The 22,504-nt window shown below is 45.0% G+C and overlaps 1 long non-coding RNA gene across 2 annotated transcripts in view; it reads left to right on the top strand.

Annotated features, from left to right (window-relative positions):
* Positions 1–16,995, top strand: part of LOC134956982 (uncharacterized) — a 42,129-nt gene extending 25,134 nt beyond the window's left edge. Inside the window, exons 2-5 of one of the 2 annotated variants that reach the window (XR_010186353.1) lie at positions 3,236–3,372; positions 10,472–10,611; positions 12,478–12,873; positions 15,094–16,995. This is a non-coding gene — a long non-coding RNA (uncharacterized LOC134956982). The remainder of the gene's footprint in view (positions 1–3,235; positions 3,373–10,471; positions 10,612–12,477; positions 12,874–15,093) is intronic. The other variant, XR_010186354.1, reaches the window with a different exon arrangement.
* Positions 16,996–22,504: the final 5,509 nt, after the last annotated feature.

Below are 22,504 nucleotides of genomic sequence, written 5' to 3'. Positions count from 1 at the left end.
CCCCACGAGGGAGAATAAGTGTCGGTATGCCGGCGGTCAGGCTCCCGGCGCCGGTATGCTGGTCGCCGGGAGCCCGACCGCCGGCATACTGAAGACCACCCGTGTATATGTATGTGTGTGTGTATGTATGTATGTGTGTGTATATATATATATATATATATGTGTGTGTGTGTAGATATATATATATATATATATATATATACAGACACACTAGTTTTACGGACCCAGCATATACTGGGTCACCTCAGTCCCCACCCCCGTGATTGGCTCCGCCCAGTTCTGGAAACCCCCCACATGCAAATCCTGCGTTTGCCACTGCATATGGCAGCAGAGGATACCACTGTGACTGCTCACTGGACTGACTGATGCACAGGACACTACCACTGGTCAGATGCAGCACAACACAGCAACACTGTAATGGACTTATTATTATTATTATTATTATTATTATTATTATTATAATACAGCAGCACTGGACATATGGCAGCAGAGGATACCACTGTGACTGACTGATGCACAGGACATTACCACTGGTCTGATGCAGGACAACACAGCAACACTGTTAGGGTCTTGTTATTATACAGCAGCACTGGATATATGGCGGCAGAGGATACCACTGTGACTGGACTTATGCAGCACAATACACTACCACTGAACTGATGCAGCACGGGATGCGGTCAACATCCCGCTGGACGGGATCCTGGCGGTCAAAATACTGACGCCGGAATCCCGACCGCCACAATCCCGACATATTCTCCCTCCGTGGGTGTCCACGACACCCATAGAGGGAGAATATAATAGTGTGCCCGCAGCGTGACGAGCGAAGCGAGCCCGCAAGGGGCTGCGTTCCGCTCTCCACCCCTGTCGGGATTGTGTGGCTGGGATTCCGGCGTCGGTATTTCGACCGCCGGGAACCCGTCCAGCGGGATTACGTACTGATCCCTGCAGCACAACACAGCACCCTATACAGCAGCACTGGACATATGGCAGCAGAGAACACAACCATTGTGACTGGACAGATGCAGCACAAGACACGGACACTGAGGACACTAAGAGAACGGAGAAATGTCCTCTCTTTACACACGCGGCTCTTTATATGGAATCCAAACCCAGCAAGAATCCGACAGCGGGATGATGACGTTTTGCCTCGTTCTGGTTTTCGAGTCATGCAGGAAAACTTGAGCCTGACTCTGATCTGGGCTCGGAGCGTGAAGTCCGGTAGGGTTCGGTTCTCTGAGAACCGAACCCGCTCATCTCTAGTATATAATATGTAATATTTATTTATTTGCAGGAAGTTGGGGGTTTCCAGATATGTTTATCTATCTATCTATCTATCTATCTATCTATCTATCTATCTATCTATCTATCTACGTGTGTGTGTGTGTGTGTGTGTGTGTGTGTGTGTGTGTGTGTGTATGTATGTATGTATGTATGTATATATATATATATATATATATATATATATATATATATATATATATATATATATATATATATATATATATATATACCTGAGCAGTTACCCCGGCACTCTGATGATCCACTGCGGGATACGTCTTGCTCCGGTGCCCTCCCCTACCGAGGGTCTCCCCTCTGATGTAGACAGCAACAAAGAACGAGGCGGCACTCGGAGACTGTACAACAAACGTGTATTCAAAGAAAGTGCAATCAACGTTTCGGGGACCAGTTCTCCTTCTTCAGGATAAAGTGACAGTGCAAGGACAAGTGTTTAAATAACAATCCCAGTACTTACCCACCCCTCAACGTGCAAACAATCCTTCTGGCGTTTCCAGCTGGTCACTCCGTCGGAGCTTCCGCCCGGCGCCTCCGTTTGCGTCAGCGTAACCAGGAAGTGACGTCGAACCCCACGTGCGACCATGGAAACGCTGTAAACAAAAACATACGTACGTTAAAACATGAAGTGCCTGTGCCATATAACATAATATAAGATGACCGATTAGGTCAATAAAGTGCTAAGTGCTTATTACTTCAGCAATGTTGAAGCCTGCATTAATCCCATGCACCAATACATATCACCAAATACAGTTTAAAAGCATATAATGAAAACATATCTTCACGAAAAACATATTACATCATGTAACTCTATGCATCTCTATTAATTATACATGATGGCATCCATGGATCATTTTTAAATGATGTATACATCAAATGATCATATATTCCTAACGCCTCACATATGCCGGACTTATTATTGAACACTAAGCTGAGACCTGCGGGATAGCTCACGTAATTATGGACCTAAAGTAACGGTTCTCACTGTGACCTGTGTCATAACCCTATGGTCACCATAGTCTGGGAAAAACTGGTGTTGTTTCCACCGTTCTGTGGATGCTCCCGAACTTATAACAAATTATAAACAATTGAAAATTTTTGAAGAATAATGAAAAATTATAAAAAATTAATAAGGCCTAGATTTTCATTGAGACCCCCAGGTTTAAAGGTGTTTAATCTGTGGATCCAAATGGACTCCAGTTGTAGGAGCTTTTTACCCCTATTCCCTCCCCGTGCCGATTCCGGAACATGGTCAATAATACGGTGTTTTAAGGTGGCCATGCTATGTCTGTGTTCGACAAAGTGCTTGGCCACTGGCTGTTCTCCACTGCCTGAGGACAAGGCATTTCTGATTGCCTGCCTGTGCTGTGCCATTCTCACCTTAAATTGGCATTCGGTCTTGCCAATGTAATAGCGCCCACATGGGCACATGATGGCGTATATCACAAATTTAGAACTACAGGTGAGAGGCCACTTAATTTTGAAACTCTTGCCTGTAAACGGATGAGAGATGGTGTCGCCCGGTGACATATATGAGCAGGTCGTGCACCCCGTGCACTTGAAACACCCATTCTTCCTGGTCAGGAAATGGGTGAGTGTCACTTTAAATTTTGCCATGTCGGTTCTGACCAAGATGTCCTTGATACTCCTGCCTTTTGTGTAACTGGACATAACCCGTTTATCCTGGAAAATTTTTAAATCGGGGTCACTTGCCACCATAGGCCACAGTCCCCGTAGTTTTTGCTGCACTTGCCTGCTGTTTGTTCTATGCTCGCACACCCAGGGGATTACCTTGGACATACCTCAAACCAGGAAGGTCCAAAGATATGTCCAAGGTAATCCCCTGGGTGTGCGAGCATAGAACAAATAGCAGGCAAGTGTATATATATGTTATATGGCACAGGCACTTCATGTTTTAATGTACGTATGTTTTTGTTTACAGCGTTTCCATGGTCGCACGGGGGGTTCCCGCGACGTCACTTCTTGGTTACGCTGACACGAACGGAGGCGCCGGGCGGAAGCTCCGACGGAGTGACCAGCTGGAAACGCCAGAAGGATTGTTTGCACGTTGAGGGGTGGGTAAGTATTGGGATTGTTATTTAAACACTTGTTCTTGCACTGTCACTTTATCCTGAAGAAGGGGAACTGGTCCCCGAAACGTTGATTGCACTTTCTTTGAATACACGTTTGTTGTACAGTCTCCGAGTGCCGCCTCGTTCTTTGTTGCTATATATATCCACAGAAAGGAGGCGGCACTCAGAGACTCGATGAGTAGGTGAAAAAACGGCCCGTGTATTTATTCAACGTTTCGAGGGTCGCACCCCCGTCTTCAGGAAACACAATACAAATGTGACACACAGTGTAAAAACCTTAAATAGCTCACCCCTCCATGGAAAGCCAGCCTCCGGTGCGAAGGCGCCGCCCGCGACTCCGGGTCCCGCACTTCCGGCCTCGCCTCCCACCTGTCACAGGAAGCTACGTCACCCCACAGCCCGGTGGCGCCCTGCAGCGGCTGTTGGCATGGAAATATACAATTATTTCCATGGAAATGGTGTAAACAGCACATAAAAACAGTGACGCCTGCTGTCATATCGCTTGCAGGACTACATAATTTGTGATACAAAATTGATCATACAATAAATACATATATCTTACTGAATGTGATGTGACTGTAAACACCTTTAAGACACACTCGGCAACACTGTCAAGTGTGAAGCATAGTGTGATAAAAAAAGACTGTATCAACACATACAGATACACTATCAAATATTAAGAAGTCAAAATTCAGATTAAATCTCATAATATGATAAAGTAAACAGTTCTATATCTAGCTGGACACTGTAGGACCTAGCCGTATCTTAGATGAAGCTGCTATAATATATTTTCTCTGTATGACACCCTCTGACCTATAAATTTAGCAGTAAAGATACCCTATTAGAGGAAACAACTCAAGCCTAAATTATCATTCAAACCTCTAGGGTTGATAGTATCTAATTTATAAATCCAGCGTGATTCCAGCTGTAAGAGCTTTTTAGTTCGATTTCCCCCAAGTAGGGAAGCAGGGACTTGGTCCACAAATTTATATCGTAGAGAGGACAATGTATGTCTGGTGAGGGCAAAGTGGCGTGCTACAGGTTGCTCACTGTTTCCTGATTGCAGCGCTGCCTTGATGGCCGATCTATGTTGGGCCATCCTTTCCTTGAATTGGCATTGCATTTTTCCATACATAAATTACATATGTTGAGCTGCATGTTAGTGGCCATCTGATAGAAACCTGCTTCCCGGTGTGGGGATGAGAGATGTAGTCCCCTGTCAGCATAAAGCTGCAGGTTGTACATCCGAGACACTTATAGCATCCCGGCTTGCGGCTAAGAAAATTTGAGAACGGTTGGTGTGCTTTTGAAACCGGTAACATCACTTTTGACCAACAGGTCCTTTCAGTTTGCACTGCGAGTATAGCAGGGCATCGTTTTACTATGATGTAAAGTAGTGATGTGCACCGGACATTTTTCGGGTTTTGTGTTTTGGTTTTGGATTCGGTTCCGCGGCCGTGTTTTGGATTCGGACGCGTTTTGGCAAAACCTCCCTGAAAATTTTTTGTCGGATTCGGGTGTGTTTTGGATTCGGGTGTTTTTTTTACAGAAAACCCTCAAAAACCGCGTAAATCATAGAATTTGGGGGTCATTTTGATCCCATAGTATTGTTAACCTCAATAACCATAATTTCCACTCATTTCCAGTCTATTCTGAACACCTCACACCTCACAATATTATTTTTAGTCCTAAAATTTGCACCGAGGTCGTTGGATGACTAAGCTAAGCGACCCAAGTGGCCGACACAAACACCTGGCCCATAAAGGAGTGGCACTGCAGTGTCAGACAGGATGGCACTTCAAAAAATAGTCCCCAAACAGCACATGATGCAAAGAAAAATGAAAGAAAAAAGAGGTGCAAGATGGAATTGTCCTTGGGCCCTCCCACCCACCCTTATGTTGTATAAACAGGACATGCACACTTTAACAAACCCATCATTTCAGCGTCAGGGTCTGCCACACGACTGTGACTGAAATGACTGGTTGGTTTGGGCCCCCACCAAAAAAGAAGCAATCAATCTCTCCTTGCACAAACTGGAGAGGCAAGATGTCCACCTCCTCCTCATCGTCCGATTCCTCACCCCTTTCACTGTGTACATCCCCCTCCTCACAGATTATTAATTCGTCCCCACTGGAATCCACCATCTCAGGTCCCTGTGTACTTTCTGGAGGCAATTGCTGCTGGTGAATGTCTCCACGGAGGAATTGATTATAATTCATTTTGATGAACATCATCTTCTCCACATTTTCTGGGAGTAACCTCGTACGCCGATTGCTGACAAGGTGAACGGCTGCACTAAACACTCTTTCGGAGAACACACTGGAGGGGGGCAACTTAGGTAGAATAAAGCCAGTTTCTGCAAGGGCTTTCAAATTGCCTCTTTTTCCTGCCAGTATACGTACTCATATAATCCTCCACCATTCTTTCAATGGTGACAGAATCATATGCAGTGACAGTAGACGACATGTCAGTAATCGTTGGCAGGTCCTTCAGTCCGGACCAGATGTCAGCACTCGCTCCAGACTGCCCTGCATCACCACCAGCGGATGGGCTCGGAATTCATAGCCTTTTCCTCGCAGCCCCAGTTGCTGGAGAATGTGAAGGAGAAGCTGTTGACGGGTCACATTCTGCTTGACTTGACAAGTGTCTCACCAGCAGGTCTTTGAACCTCTGCAGACTTGTGTCTGCCGGAAAGAGAGATCCAACGTAGGCATTAAACCTAGGATCGAGCATGGTGGCCAAAATGTAGTGCTTTGATTTCAACAGATTGACCACCCGTGAATCCTGGTTAAGCGAATTAAGGGCTCCATTCACAAGTCCCACATGCCTAGCGGAATCGCTCCATTTTAGCTCCTCCTACAATCTCTCCAGCTTCTTCTGCAAAAGCCTGATGAGGGGAATGATCTGACTCAGGCTGGCAGTGTCTGAACTGACTTCACGTGTGGCAAGTTCAAAGGGTTGCAGAACCTTGCACAACGTTGAAATCATTCTCCACTGCGCTTGAGTCAGGTGCATTCCCCCTCCTTTGCCTATATCGTAGGTAGCTGTATAGGCTTGAATGGCCTTTTGCTGCTCCTCCATCCTCTGAAACATATAGAGAGTTGAATTCCACCTCGTTACCACCTCTTGCTTCAGATGATGGCGGGGAAGGTTCAGGAGTGTTTGTTGGTGCTCCAGTCTTCTGCACGTGGTGGCTGAATGCAGAAAGTGGCCCGCAATTCTTCGGGCCACCAACAGCATCTCTTGCACGCCCCTATCGATTTTTAAATAATTCTGCACCACCAAATTAAATGTATGTGCAAAACATGGGACGTGCTGGAATTTGCCCACATGTAATGCACGCACAATATTGGTGGCATTGTCCGATGTCACAAATCCCCAGGAGAGTCCAATTGGGGTAAGCCAATCTGCGATGATGTTCCTCAGTTTCCGTAAGAGGTTGTCAGCTGTGTGCCTCTTCTGAAAACCGGTGATACAAAGCGTAGCCTGCCTAGGAACGAATTGGCGTTTGCGAGATGCTGCTACTGGTGACGCCGCTGCTGTACTTGCTACGGGAGGCAATACATCTACCCAGTGGGCTGTCAGTCATATAGTCCTGAGTCTGCCCTTGTCCACTTGTCCACATGTCCGTGGTTAAGTGGACATTGGGTACAACTGCATTTTTTAGGACACTGGTGACTCTTTTTCTGACGTCTGTGTACATTCTTGGTATCGCCTGCCTAGAGAAGTGCACCCTAGATGGTATTTGGTACCGGGGACACAGTACCTCAAGCAATACTCTAGTTCCCTGTGAATTAACGGATACCGGAAACACGTTTAACACCGCCCAGGCTGCCAAGGCCTGAGTTATCTGCTTTGCAGCAAGATGACTGCTGTGATATTTCATCTTCCTCGCAAAGGACTGTTGGACAGTCAATTGCTTACTGGAAGTAGTACAAGTGGTCTTCCGACTTCCCCTCTGGGATGACGATCGACTCCCAGCTGCAACAACAGCAGCACCAGCAGCAGTAGGCGTTACACTCAAGGATGCATCGGAGGAATCCCAGGCAGGAGAGGACTCATCAGACTTGACAGTGACATGGCCTGCAGGACTAATGGCGTTCCTGTCTAAGGAGGAAATTGACACTGAGGGAGTTGGTGGTGTGGTTTGCAGGAGCTTGGTTACAAGAGGAAGGGATTTAGTTGTCAGTGGACTGCTTCCGCTGTCACCCAAAGTTTTTGAACTTGTCAAGGACTTCTGATGAATGCGCTCCAGGTGACTTATAAGGGAGGATGTTCCTAGGTGGTTAACGTCCTTACCCCTACTTATTACAGCTTGACAAAGGCAACACACGGCTTGACAAATGTTGTCCGCATTTCTGTTAAAATAATTCCACACCGACGAGGTGATTTTATTTGTAATTTGACCAGGCATGTCAATGGCCATATTCGGCCCACGATCAACAGGTGTCTCCCCGGGTGCCTGACTTAACAAACCACCTCACTGTCAGAATCCTCCTTGTCAATTTCCTCCTCAGCGCTAGCAACACCCATATCCTCATCCTGGTGTACTTCAACAGTGACATCTTCAATTTGACTATCAGGAACTGGACTGCGGGTGCTCCTTCCAGCACTTGCAGGGGGCGTGCAAATGATGGAAGGCGCCACCTCTTCCCGTCCAGTGTAGGGAAGGTCAGGCATCGCAACCGACACAATTGGACTCTCCTTGGGGATTTGTGATTTAGAAGAACGCACAGTTCTTTGCAGTGCTTTTGCCAGCTTAAGTCTTTTCATTTTTCTAGTGGGATGATGAGTGCTTCCATCCTCATGTGAAGCTGACCCACTAGTCATGAGGAACATAGGAGAGGGCCTCAGCCGTTCCTTGCCACTCCGTGTCGTAAATGGCATATTGGCAAGTTTACGCTTCTCCTCAGTCACTTTTAATTTAGATTTTTGGGTCATTTTACTGAACTTTTGTTTTTTGGATTTTACATGCTCTCTACTATGACATTGGGCATCGGCCTTGGCAGATGACGTTGATGGCATTTCATCGTCTCGGCCATGACTAGTGGCAGCAGCTTCAGCACGAGGTGGAAGTGGATCTTGATTTTTCCCTATTTTACCCTCCTCATTTCTGTTCTCCATTTTTTAATGTGTGGAATTCTATGCAAGTAATATATCAATAGCAATGGCCTACTGTACCATACTGCTATATATTATATACTGGTGGTCAGCAAAATTATGCACTGTCCTCCTACTATATATACTGCGCACAACAACTAAAATGCACCACAGGTATGGATGGATAGTATACTTGACGACACAGAGGTAGGTAGAGCAGTGGACTACTGTACCGTACTGCTATATATTATATACTGGTGGTCAGCAAAATTATGCACTGTCCTCCTACTATATATACTGCGCACAACAACTAAAATGCACCACAGGTATGGATGGATAGTATACTTGACGACACAGAGGTAGGTAGAGCAGTGGACTACTGTACCGTACTGCTATATATTATATACTGGTGGTCAGCAAAATTATGCACTGTCCTCCTACTATATATACTGCACACAACAACTAAAATGCACCACAGGTATGGATGGATAGTATACTTGACGACACAGAGGTAGGTAGAGCAGTGGCCTACTGTACTGTACTGCTATATATTATATACTGGTGGTCAGCAAAATGATGCACTGTCCTCCTACTATATATACTGCGCACAACAACTAAAATGCACCACAGGTATGGATGGATAGTATACTTTACGACACAGAGGTAGGTAGAGCAGTGGACTACTGTACCGTACTGATATAATACTGGTGGTCACTGGTCAGCAAAATTCTGCACTGTCCTCCTACTATATACTACAATGCAGCACAGATATGGAGCATTTTTCAGGCAGAGAACGTATAATACTGGTGGTCACTGGTCAGCAAAACTCTGCACTGTCCTCCTACTATATAATACTGGTGGTCCCCAGTCCTCACAATAAAGCACACTGAGCACAGATATGGAGCATTTTTCAGGCAGAGAACGTAGATATTTTCAGCACACTGAGCACAGATATTTGCAAGCACACTGAGCACAGATATTTGCAGCACACTGAGCACAGATATTTGCAGCACACTGAACACAACTGAGAGAACGCTGCACGTCCTCTCCCTATCATCTCCAATGCACGAGTGAAAATGGCGGCGACGCGCAGCTCCTTATATAGAATACGAATCTCGCGAGAATACGACAGCGGGATGATGACGTTCGGGCGCGCTCGGGTTAACCGAGCAAGACGGGAGGATCCGAGTCTGCCTCGGAACCGTGTAAAATGGGTGAAGTGCGGGGGGGTTCGGATTCCGAGGAACCGAACCCGCTCATCACTAATGTAAAGTGGGCAGACTGGGGTTAGATGCGATCATCGGCCACATTTGTTTCATCTGTTTTCAGGTTTTCTTACTAGCTGTATTAAATTCATTAATCCATGGCACCCTGTTGTCAGTGGATTTAGTTGTCTGACTTTGGAGTAATTCCAACCTGCTTCTAGACAGTGCCTTATTTCTGGCTGTCTGCAAGAGCTAGTGAGGATAGCCTCTCTGTAAGAATTTATCGGTCATGCGATTCAATTGTAACTCCAACTCCTCGGGTTCGCTGGTAATCCTGCAAACCCTGAGGAATTGGGAAAAAGGTAGCCCCCTAACCGTTGCTGGGGGATGAAAGCTGTCGAACCGCAGCAGAGTATTGCGATCTGTGAGCTTTGTGTAAATGGATGTCTGGATGCTGCCTTCCTTGACCATTATCACCTACTCATCGAGTCTCTGAGTGCCGCCTCCTTTCTGTGGCTATAGTAGGAATCACACTCCTAGAGGAAGGCACCGGAGCCAGCACCCAGGTGGAGTGAGAGTGCCGGACTGCTGCGTGGAATAAATATATATATATATATATATATATATATATATATATATATATATATATATATATAGAGAGAGAGAGAGAGAAAACTTTCTCTGTTGATATGTCCCCAATATACCAAACACAGAATGATGGAGGCACTCAGATTCTATGTAGTAGCTTTTAGCGTGTATTTATTCCTTTTTATGTTTCAGGACTGAACCTGTCATTGTTTTTCCTGACATTTGCCGCTGGGGGACGTGACCTGATGACGCCCCTGGGGATCCGATGGGGTTGCCAGCCGACATGTCTCAGTGAATGTATGACTGTGAGAGATCCCATCTAGCTGTATCAGGTAATAATGTCTTTATATTTGTATCTATAAATGTTACTTTGTATCATGGTATCCTATCCCTGGCAATGGATACACGTAGGAGGGATATATAGTACATATCAAGGGAGGAGTTGAGGGGGGGAGGGGGCAGAGATATCAGTGTATGGGGCCCCAAGATTTCTGTTGCCAGCCCTGGTGGCTACCTGTCTGCTATGATGTCATCTTACAACCATCACACAGGGGTGAGGTACTACTCTCAATTCATTCTTGAGGCACAATGTATCAAACATATAATTGTGTTAACTCCTCAGTAAAATTTACAACATCACTTATGGATCCCCAGATGTATTATTAGAGTCCATAGCGGATAACTGTGTCCTGTGGCACAAAAATCCCCATAGGTTTTCATGGATCTTGCAATATGTATAAAGCCCTGGAAAGCTTTGCACATTACATGCTTACAGCATTACATCAGCCGGGACATAAACCTAGAAGGGATGACATGTAAATATACAGATGTGTCTTCCTACACCCAGTGTCCATCTGGTGTGAGACGCCCAGTGGGAATGAGCAGCTCTGAAAACTGTAGCATACTTCATTTGCATCAGAGATGCACCAAAACATTGAAATGTACTACACAGGGCTGCAACTTTAAAAAATACAGAAATTAGTTTTAAGTACGTACAAAATTGCAGGACTTGGTGTGAGAAAAAGAAACAGCCGCTGCATCGCAGCACTTCCTCTACAGATTCAGACTCATTCTAAACAGATAAAATGTTGCAAATCAAAATGAACAGTGTAATCTACAGTAGATTAGTAGTTTTGCTGCTTCTAATTGTTTATTTACGGGAATAAGATGCACATTTTAAGCAAGAAAGATACATAGCGTTGCCGATTTGGACCGGACCTATCGCACTTATGGTGCCCATACACTTGTGAGATTATCGGTACTATCTTTCGATTTCGACCACATCTGTGAGAGAAATCGCGGGATTGTATGCACATTTAAGGTACCTTTCGACGCGATGCACGGGCACGCCGGTCGAATGTCGCGTCTCAAGATATTATGTGCTGCACTTAATATTTATCGAATCGGGGCGTGATCGCATGCTTTTTTTTACCACTTTCGATTTATCACATCGCGATGTGCGATATGTGAAAACAGGAGCCGACTTCCTGGCCACTCCTCTTCCCCTCACTGCGCACATGACTGGAGAGGAGGCTGGAAGCACACTGCAGAGCTCCGCACAAACACCACACAAGGTAGGCTATACCACTGGCCACCAATGATTATTCATTTTTACCAACACTGCCCACCCTCTATGCTGCTCTACCCACATTTATATAGGCCCCTGCCCAAAATGCTGCGCCACTGCAAGCCCCAGCCAGCCGCGGCCTAAATGCCATTATACAGCACCACTGACCACCAATGATTATTATTCTTTTTTAACAACACTGCCCACCATTTCTGCTGCTCTACCCACGATTATACAGGCCCCCTGCCCAAAATGCTGCACTTCTGCAAGCCCCATGTGGCCGCACCCTAAACGCCATTATACTGTATACTGTTCCACTGACCACCAATGATTATTATTCTTTTTTAACAACACTACCCATTGTTTCTGCTGCTCTACCCACGATTATACAGGCCCCCTGCCCAAAATGCTGCACTTCTGCAAGCCCCATGTGGCTGCCCTAAACGCCATTATACTGCACCACTGCAACCCACATCCCACCGTTATGCTGCTGCACCCTGCACACCAATGTATTCTCACTACATATTTCAGATACAGTAACTCACACCAGTAACTGGAAAACAAACTTTATTTAACCAGAATAGTTTACTTTTTTCATGTTTTTTAATTTTCCTTTTTTTGCATTCTGTAGATGTCCTATGAGAACCGTGAGTTTCTTTCTGGCTTCATTAGCCTGTACCGCGAGGAGGAGTGTCTGTGGCTGACGTCCTCACCGGACTACAGCAACAAGCAGAAGAGGGAGTCTGCTTATACACGGATGGTGGAGTACTCCAAGCCCACCTTCTCTGCTGCCTCGGTGGCCTGGGTCCGTAAGAAGATCGCCAATCTACGGACAGTCTTTGTTAAAGAAAATCGCAAGGTGGAGGAGTCCAAGAGGTCAGGGGCCGGCGCAGACAATGTGTATGTGTCGCAGCTCTGGTACTTTAAGGATCTCAACTTCCTCCTGGAGAAAAGGTCTGCTAAGGAGTCCATGGTGGTGATGGCCGAGTTCGAGGAGGGAAGTCTGGACGTGGACGAGGCTGAAGGGGTAAGTTAAATAGTTTTACCTAATATATTCCTCCTTCCATGCCACAGCTCCCTCCCCATTGAAGAATGCATTATATTTTACCCTGACCTCTTTTGTTCTTGCAGTGCCGCGTATAGTTGCTGCAGGTGGTCCCAAGGAAGAAATTGGCGCTGTCACCACAGGCTGGTTGGGATCTTCCAGTCCGGCTGGGAGCAAAGGCATTTGCCTCGTGGCCTTGCGACGGAGCATGTTGTGTAGTATACAACATGCTGTTACTACACAGTCAATTTTGTCCAGGCTCATGTTAATGGGTTTGTGGAAGATCCGGAACCGGTTGCTGAGAATGCCAAATGCATTCTCAACAACCCTGCGGGCCCTAGAAAGGCAGTAGTTGAAAATGCGCCTATCATGGTTCAGAACTCTTTGCGGGTAGGGCTTCTTTATGTGTTCGTGCAGTGCGAAGGCCTCATCTGCCACAAACACAAATCCCAGGCTATTCTTTGCTTGCTCCACAGGCGGCAGATGAATGGAGCTGGTAGTGAGCCTATCATAGAAGCGTGTATTTTTCAAAGATCCACCATCCGAGCAATGACCATATTTCCCAACATCAAGGAAAATAAGTAAAAAACAAGAAAACGGCTGTGCAGTATAGCAGGGAAAGAATGAGAGCCGATGTGTATAATAAAAAAGGGATTTATTAACCATAGACACACTAAAACAGTAGATAATAAAAAATGGTATTGTAATTAATTACATTAGTAGGCACACCTGGATAGTATCAGATATATAGGGTATCTCAATGGATAGAGCAATGGGTGCTGATACTCTAAATGAGTGTCCACATGTACTAATAAAAAGTTCAACACATTTGTCCTGTGGAAAACGATGTGCAGTAAAACAGTTCCGAGATTGCGCAGGCTAGCCGTCACCAAGCTAGGTGAGTATAGTTGTTACAAGTACCTCTCCTGTGGGCTGGTCCAGAACCGAGCGTCCTCGGTTTTGAGTCCTGCAATGCCCACTATAGCTGTGCAGTAAGGAGATGCAGCCGCCGGGCTGATGTGTTTAATGATGACTGCGTGCAGGTGAATGCGGCTGGTGGAGATGAGCAAGTCGGTACAGAAGCGCGTGGAATCACTACGGCTTACTTCTGAAGCAGATATCCGGTGCAAGGTGTATTTTGGAGGCGGGATCCTAACGCGTTTCGTCACGTATCACGTGACTTTATCAAAGTCACACCTTTGATAAAGTCACGTGATACGTGACGAAATGCGTTAGGATCCCGCCTCCAAAACACACCTTGCATCGGGTATCTGCTTCAGAAGTAAGCCGTGGTGATTCCACGTGCTTCTGTACCGACTTGCTCATCTCTGCCAGCTGCATTCACCAGCAGGCGGTCGTCATTAAATACATCAGCCCGGCGGCTGCATCTCCTTACTGCACAGCTATAGTGGGCATTGCAGGACTCAAAACCGAGGACGCTCGGTTCTGGACCAGCCCACAGGAGAGGTACTTGTAACAACTATACTCACCTAGCTTGGTGACGGCTAGCCTGTGCAATCTCGGAACTGTTTTACTGCACATCGTTTTCCACTGGACAAATGTGTTGAACTTTTTATTAGTACATGTGGACACTCATTTAGAGTATCAGCACCAGTTGCTCTATCCATTGAGATACCCTATATATCTGATACTATCCAGGTGTGCCTACTAATGTAATTAATTACAATACCATTTTTTATTATATACTGTTTTAGTGTGTCTATGGTTAATAAATCCCTTTTTAATTATACACATCGGCTCTCATTCTTTCCCTGCTATACTGCGTAGCCGTTTTCTTGTTTTTTACTTATTTGTTGTCTAAACACCCACATAGTGTTTTACGGCTGCGCTTTACCAGGGGAATTTTCCTTTAGTTTTAGAGTCTATTTTAGAGGCGCTGTGTTAAGCAGCTAATTGTTTTTTCTTTTTTATATATCAAGGGAAATAAACTCATAGTTTGCATTGACCACCGCCATGAGAACAATGCTAAAGCAGCCTTTGTAATTGTAGTTGTCCGACCCACTGTTGATGGGTTTGGTGATGCGCACATGTTTCCCGTCTATTGCACCACCACAGTTTCGGTAATTCAAGCGCCTCTCAAAGTCCTCTGCAATAGCTTGCCATTCTGCCACGCTTGTAGGGAACTGTAAAAGAAAAAAAAATAGTTAGACTATCCACTAAATATGTTTCTCTTTACCCTAGAGACACCTGAAGAAGACCTCAGCCGGACCACTGCCCTCATCAACACCTCCCCTGAGGAACCTACCTCTCCGCCGCGACCTACTGGGAAGAGGAAGTCACGGAAAACAAAATTTGTAGAGGACCCTCTCCTAGCGGAGGCACATTCACATCTGCTACGTAAACCTGACGAGTTTGACAACTTTGCTGTGTATGTCAGCAAAATAATGCGGAAGGTTTCTGCGCAGCAGCAGGTAGAGTGCCAGCACCTGGTGTCGCAGGTGTTGTACGAAACACTATCAGGGCATCTGACACCGGAGTGGACGTCCATGGCCCTGAACCTAAAGCACCTGCTCCTCATTTCCCATTGTCCTTTTGTTCACCACCACCCACCTACCCTACATCTACTACTCCCCATCCCAGCTATCATTCCGGTTATCCGCAACCACAGGCCCAATCCAACTACCTTTCCGCCACTTTCCATCCTCCTCAAACCCCTCCTCATCAAACCATCCACCCTTTCCGTTTTCGTCAACCCCCCAACCCCATCCACGCACCCTTCCCCCACTTTCCAATCTCTTCCTCAAACCAGCTACCCTTCCCAAGCCAGCCATACATCCACCATCTCCTCCGCAAATATGACCTCCTTGATGTCACAGGGGGGACAAGTGGACGAGGAGGAGGAGACAAGTCTCTTTCAAATGTAGGGTGATTCTCAATTACTGGTGCCCTTGTTATACATACCAACAGATGTGGTGTAGTCTGATACTACGGTGATGGTCAACGCTTTCAGGCGGACAATGCACACATGCTGCTAGGGACTGGTTGATGGTACTGGGGACCCATCTTCCTGCCCCTAGCAGCATGTGTGCATTGAGCCCCTGGCTGCGGTGCCACTCAACACCGCAGTATCAGAATGCACCATATCTGTTGGTATATATAACATTCCTGCTGCCCTGGTATATACTGTGATAGATCTGTTGCACTATGATATACAGCGTTTTAGTGGTGCCGCTTTCAGGTGGACAATGCACACATGCAGCTTGGGTCCGGTTGATGGTGCCGGGGAGCCTGAAGCCGGACCTACCTGCATTATGCCCCTTAAAGCGCTACCACTCCAAAAACAATGTATATCATAGTGCACCGCATATCATACAGCACTTATATATTGCAACAGATGTACTGCATTGTGATACTACGGCGTTGAGTGGTACCACAGGCAGGGGCACAATGCACACATGCAACTTGGTGCAGGTTGATGGAACCGGGGACCCATCTTCCTACCCTAAGTTGCATGTGTGCATTGTGCCCCTGCCTGCGGTGCCACTCAATGTTGTAGTATCAAAATGCACCACATCTGTTGCAATATATATAGCTTTTTATTTTATTTAATACATGTTATGATGCACATGTGGTGCATCATGGAAACTTAATATTTGTTGACAGCTAGCCATGTCGGCCACATATGTCTTGAAATAAAAAGAACATATTTTTTCAAAGCAATTTCATGTGCTTCATCATGAAAACTTTATACCGTCTGCAAAAGTTCAGCCATGTTGGCTGCATATTTAAAATAAAGTTATACGTTTCTCAAATGGGGATGCTGACCTTGATATATATAGCAACAGATGTGGTGCATTGTGATACTACGGCATTGAGTGGCACCGCAGGCAGGGGCACAATGCACACATGCAACTTGGTGCAGGTTGATTGAACCGGGGACCCATCTTCCTACCCCAAGTTGCATGTGTGCATTGTGCCCCTCCCTGCGGTGCCACTCAATGGCATAGTATCACAATGCACCACATCTGTTGCTATATATAGCATTTTGTTATCATGTCCGAATGCATTATGCATAATGAAACCTTTATTTTGTTGTTAAAAAGTTCAGCCATTTTGGCTGCATATACAATTGTGTCTTGAAATAAAAAGCATATATTTTTCTACGCAAATTCAGTTTGCAAAATAAAATATTTTGTTATACGACAAGCAATGTGTGGTGTAATTTTCTTACCTTGCAGTACTTATACTGAAGCACTTTGATGATAGCCTTGCAGGTTTCAGGTATAATGTGTCCCAAAGCCTGCGCAGAGATACGGGTCCCATACTTCAGGTCCTCAAACGACTGTCCAGTAGCAAGGAACCGCAGGGTAGCCACGAACCTCTCCTCAGCAGGGATAGGAACCCGCCATTTGGTATCCCGCTTCTGTATGAGGGGGGTCACCAGACGCAGCAACTCCTGGAAGGTGTCATCATTCATGCGCAGGAAGTTGCGGTAGTCATCCGGGTTGTTGTCCCTGATCTCACCCAGGAGGGGCATGTAGGAGCGAGTAGGCCTGCTTAAGCAGCCACTCCTTGGTCCAGCAAGATCACTCCCTCCGCCTTTGCTGAGCCCTCTCCCTGTCTGCCCTCACCTTCAGCACAGAGTAGCACATGAGAGCCTGATAGCGAGTAGAATCCATCTCTACACACACACAGCAGTATAGAAACACTTTGTAATGAACAAAGCAGTGCATGGTAGCTAGCAATGTGGAACGAGCAGCAGGTATAAACCAAACTTCTCTAGTCACAGAGTGTACAGACTATAAAATGGCTGCTTGTTTATATATCCCCCATATAGGCCAGCCCACTATTTAATTTTTTCTAAATCTGGCAGATAAATATGGTGTGCTTTTAGGCAGCATGAGATGAGCTTGAATTCGATCATACGATACCAGTCGATTTCTGGTCGTAAGGGGCATGAGATAAATCTCAGGATTGTATGCGCATCGAATGCACTAAAAATGCACTTTCGATGAGATTTGTCTCAAGGTGAGCTTCAAGGGAAATCGGGCCCGATCTCGCGTCGAAAGCAATCGCACAAGTGTATGGCCAGCATTAGAGAGGCTGTTTAGTGCGACTGAAGACTATGGGGCATATTTATTAAGCCTGGTGAAGTGATAAAGTGGAAGGTCATAAAGCAAGAACCAGTCAGCTCCTAACTGTCATTTTTTCAAACCCAGCCTGGGACATGCCAGTTAGGAGCTGATTGGCTGGTACTATATCACCTTTCACTTTATCACTTCACCAGGCTTAATAAATCTGCCCCACAGTTAGGTAAATGTATGAAGCAGTGATAAAAGTGGAGAAGTGAGCCAGTGGAGAATCAGCTGCTCTGTATCATTTTAAAGCATGCAAATTATAAATTTTACTTCAATGCTGATTGGTTGCCATGGGCAACTTCTCCACTGGCTCACTTCTCCACTCTTATCACTGATTCATACATTTACCTTAGTGTATGAAGGCCCATCTGTACAGCTGTCTGGTCAAGATTTAATTAAGCATTCTAGTCTGGAAAACTTGTAAATAGTCAATGATGTATGGTACCGATTGCATAATAAACAGCGCATGCATCCTGATTGTCTGGGTTCAGAGACACAGCTAAGGGAGAAAACCGGTGTGGCTGCGGGCATATCACTGAAATCAGATGAATTCAAAGATACACAGCTGTTCACACAGGAGGCCACACTCAGCCACAAAAACTGCACCTACCATAGAGCCAGTGCAAGTTTCGATGGTGTATGATGAACAGTGTTTCAAGATGCTGCAAGTGAGCGTTTCACAACAGTGGCATAAAGATGCACACATAAAAAAAAGACCTCTGAATCGGTCCATGGTGTGATTCAGTACCTTAAAGGGTAAATTAATGATATAATAGGACTGTGACTAATTACTTTTTAGAAAGAACTGCAGTAAATATGTAATGGTAACATTTTCAGATTTGTTAATACAGCATGTGGAAATTAGATTATAGCTATCTGGATTTAGAAGACTCGGAATGAAACCTCATCAGTCATATTCATATATTGAAGGATGATTTTTTTTAAAAAAAAAATTTTACTTCTTCCTACTCTGTTCCACATTTTTTCCAAGCACTTTGGTATCTTCTTTCTTTCAATGACATCATCATTTTTGTATCCAGAGCAACAAGATACCTAACAAGTCTTAGGTCAATGAGCAAGGCCTCTGGGGGAACGTGGCCTATAAATATTGCAATGTCCATAGATATTTACATAAACTCTGATGTATGAATAAAACACCAACAGAGGGAAGCTGAGTGACCTTAATCTGATTTTCCCATGAGCTGCGCATGAGTGCATAAGATGCTAAAACACCATGAAGTGCCTAAAAGCAACATATTAAATCTTCTTGTCACAAATGGGAATAGTTATGAGGTGTGAGATGAGATAAGGAACAGATGGCTACAGATTGTCAGAGATTTTGCACTGCCTAATCTCCCACAGATAATCCAAATTTGTATATCTGCCATGCATTTTTATTCAATGTGACTTTCTTTTTGGTTAGTGAAATAAATACTTGGTTATAGCCAAGATGATCTTAACTAAGGAACTGTGGCCCTCATTCAGCAGTGATTGCATTTGCTAAGCTGCAGCTTTGCAAAATGTGTTCACTAAACAGGCAAATGCAGAAGGAGGCATGACCAGTGTTCGCGATGTTCCCCACAAATGGCTAGCTGAGTAAGCCTCAGGTTACAGAAAATGACCGTCGCTGGGGGCCTTACGAGGCCAAGAAATCTAACTTTAGTCGCAGACCTTGGCCTCACCACTCCCAGAAAATGGGGGCGAAATGTCCCCGTTTCCGGCAATGCTGGCCATCCCTTCCCCCTGAATGTCTCTGCCTGTCGATCAGACAGAGGCTTACAGAGGGCTGCCTGAGATCACGCAGGAACCATTCTGCACATGCACAGAACTCCCTGATAATTGGGAAACTGCTAATGGGTTTGCATTAATGTACATAATATGACATTTCTATATTCAGGTTTAGAGGTCAATTTTCTGCAAATTTATAGCATACCTTGAATGTATCTGGTGGCGGGACAACACCTTATATCAGGTAAATTAGCGATTACTTCTACATCTCCATAAAGACCCTGTCATTGTGGGTGGCTTTTAATACATATGCATGATAAATAATTTATATTGCCATGAATAGCAACAATAAAATATTATAATTAAAAGGCCTAGAACAATAGCATTATTCTATTTGCGTTGCAACAAATGAGATCACTATCTACTACCATAGCTCTCTGAACATACCCAATATCGTCTGATCTTGGAAGCCAAACAGTGGTGGGCTGGGTTAGTACTTTGAAGAGAGACCCCTTAAGAATACCCAGTGTTGTAGATTCATGTCCACTAACACGAAGGCGAAATATAATGCAACACTAACAGCAGGATCACCATTTTTTCTTCCTTCATTCTTGCAATCTTAAATCAAACTACCCAGTTGGTACAAACAGTAAAGGTATAACAAAGGTCGGTAAGAATATAAAGAACAGAACGTATCTGCACCACAAGATTCTTACACACAGGATCCCCCCCCCCCCCCAAAAAAAAAAAATGGTGCTCAGGCTATCCCAGGTGCTTTTGTGACCAATTGTGGTCTTTACAATTAATGACCTATAATGGCCCCACTAATACAGATTTTTCTGTACTGGTCAAGGTGAAATAGATGTAGTACTGTATGTGCCTACATCTCTTTCAATTCTACTTTGTTTGTGTATGGACCAGAACATCTGTGATTTTTTTTATCTTCAGTCGTGAATATTGAATTTGCTCTCCCTTTTGTTGGTTGGTTGGTTGGTTGGTTGGTTGGTTGGTTGGATACAAATTTATTTTAATTAATACTAATAAAGTTGTGATTTTATCTTTTCTGATTTGATAAGAGTTATTACCTGTAAGAGTGCGCCCACACAAGAGCCTTCCTTTTCTCCTTTTGTTTGTTAATATACATACCACTGGCTCAGCGCGCACCACCAAGCTAAAGACACCAATGAATTTAATCCTACCTGGGACTCTGTCACTCTTGTTTACTTCCTATCCTAAGATTAGACTCAGACTTGCGTGGAATCACAACCCTTTTTTTCATACAGTACATGCTTGCCAACTTTTGTAAAGTAGAGATTATAGTTGGAGGCACGTGCTGATGAGGGGGCATGTCATGCACCACCCAAAGTGCATGTCTATGCCCATAGTCCATAGGTGGTCTATGGGCATATCTATTGCCACTCAGGAGTATGTCCTTCATTTGCCTATATCCTACACTACAATACTGACCCCTCTATACCCTACACTACATTGTGGACCTCTCTATACCCTACACTACATCAGGGACCCCTGTATACCCTACACTACATCACGGACCCCTCTATTTCCTACACTACATTATGGATCCCTTTATACTCTATGCTACATTATGGGTACTCTATAACCTACATTAGACCACGAAACCCCCTATACCCTACACTACATTATGGACCCCTCTTTACCCTACACTACATCATGGACCATTTATATTATGCACTATATAACAGACCCCTTTATACCCTAAGATACCTTATGGATCCCTCTATACAGGACCCCTTTATACCCTATGCTACATCATGGATCCCTTTATACCCTATGCTACATCACGGACCCCTCTATACCCTACACTACATTACGGACCCCTTTTTCACATAAGCTACATCATGGACCATTTATATTGTACACTATATAACAGACCCCTCTATACCTTAAGTTACCTTATGGATCCCTCTATGCAGGACCCCTTTATACCCTATGCTACATCATGGATCCCTTTATACCCTATGCTACATCACTGACCCCTCTCATACCCTACACTACATTATTGACCTCTTTATACCGTTCACTACATCACTGACCCCTCTACACCCAATACTGCATTATGAATCCCTCTATACCCTATGCTACATCATGCACCCCTCTATACCCTATTATTACAATTTATGTATAGGGTGCCACAGGTTTTTTGCACTGCCATACATACGGCAGACATTAGAACAATACAGGGTACACAGAACTTAACATTACAGTAACAGAAAAACTAAAACAGAGCACAGGTAACAATTAGCAACACAATTCTCAGTACACACTACAGCCCGAATGAAAGGAAGCAAAGGAGTAGTTGGCATACTACTAGGGACAGGCAGCCACTGGAAGAGATAAACAGTAATGAGTATGTAGGGAGATGAGGTAGGAAATGTAGGTAGCAGTGGAGTTAGAGAGGGCCTTGTACATAAGGGTGAGGAGTTTGAAAAGGATTCTGTAGGGCAATTGAAGCCAGTGCAGGTTTTGCAAAAGGAGAGTGACAGATGGGGAGTGGCGGAAGAGGCAGATAAGTCGAGCTGCAGAGTTGAGAACAAATTAGAATGAAGCAAGATGGGAGCATGAGAGGCCAGTGAGGAGAATGTTGCAATAGCCCTCTGGGAGCCTGATCCAAGCAATTTTGCATAGCTGGAACCAACAGGATTGAGCCAGAGACTTAACAAGGGGGTGAAAGAGAGGGAGGAGTCAAGAGTGATGCCCAAGCAGTGGAGTTTGGGAACAGGAAGGATGATTGTCTTGTCAACAGT

The sequence above is a fragment of the Pseudophryne corroboree genome, chromosome 9 (genome assembly GCF_028390025.1).
Source record: "Pseudophryne corroboree isolate aPseCor3 chromosome 9, aPseCor3.hap2, whole genome shotgun sequence".
In the NCBI taxonomy this organism is placed as follows: domain Eukaryota; kingdom Metazoa; phylum Chordata; class Amphibia; order Anura; family Myobatrachidae; genus Pseudophryne; species Pseudophryne corroboree.
The sequence above is the reverse complement of the archived record's forward strand: the minus strand, read 5'-3'. Positions and strand labels throughout refer to the sequence as shown.